The sequence below is a fragment of the Elephantulus edwardii genome, unplaced genomic scaffold (assembly GCF_000299155.1).
Source record: "Elephantulus edwardii isolate Elephantulus edwardi_28Jun2011 unplaced genomic scaffold, EleEdw1.0 scaffold00053, whole genome shotgun sequence".
NCBI lineage: Eukaryota > Metazoa > Chordata > Mammalia > Macroscelidea > Macroscelididae > Elephantulus > Elephantulus edwardii.
In genome coordinates this window covers 2,734,464-2,735,213 of record NW_006399803.1, presented here as the reverse complement: position 1 = coordinate 2,735,213, position 750 = coordinate 2,734,464, and positions in this window count along the sequence as shown.

The following is a 750-nucleotide window of genomic DNA, read 5'->3' as shown; positions in this document are numbered from 1 at the left end:
TATATTAAATAATATGTAATTATATGTAATGTATTCCATTGATATTCTTAATTAGAAGTATAGGCAATCTCTTCCCATGTGATTAAATTGCCTCTGAAACCCTGCTGAAGAGTCAGCTATGGGTTGGCTTTGACTCAGAGGCACACAATAACAACAGTGGAAAAAGTGTATTTCTAGGAATAATTATTAATAAGGAGGTACTGGTAGTGTAGTCTATGGGAAGTAGAGCTTCTTACCAAAAGGTTGCTCCTCTCTGTGACTCAAATCCATCACTGGCTCTGTGGAAAAAAGATGGATAAATCCATCTTTTTGTTTTATAGCCTCAGAAACCCAATTGAAGGTTAAGTATAAGTTGGTTGTGAGGAGGCAATAATAAGTTTTATGTGGAGCATAAATTTAATATAATACATTAATATGCTAACTTAATATATCAGTACTTTAATATAAAAGTCTATATCATACTATTATGATATAGTAAAATATATGAGTATAGTATATATCAAGAGGCCGTTCGTATGTAGAGTTTCCAGAGGCAAGCCATTTCAGATGCCACTCCTGCTTCCAGGCTTGATTTAGTCAGGAAGCTCCAGCCAGCACTGTCCACCATGGGTACCCATTACCATGACTGGCACATCACTGTCACAGTCTTTAGCATCACAGCAACCACGAGTTGCCTCTGTACAGCAACACACAGACCAGTGCTATACCACCTAGAAGAATGTTTGGCAGGAAAACAATTTGAACCTGGCC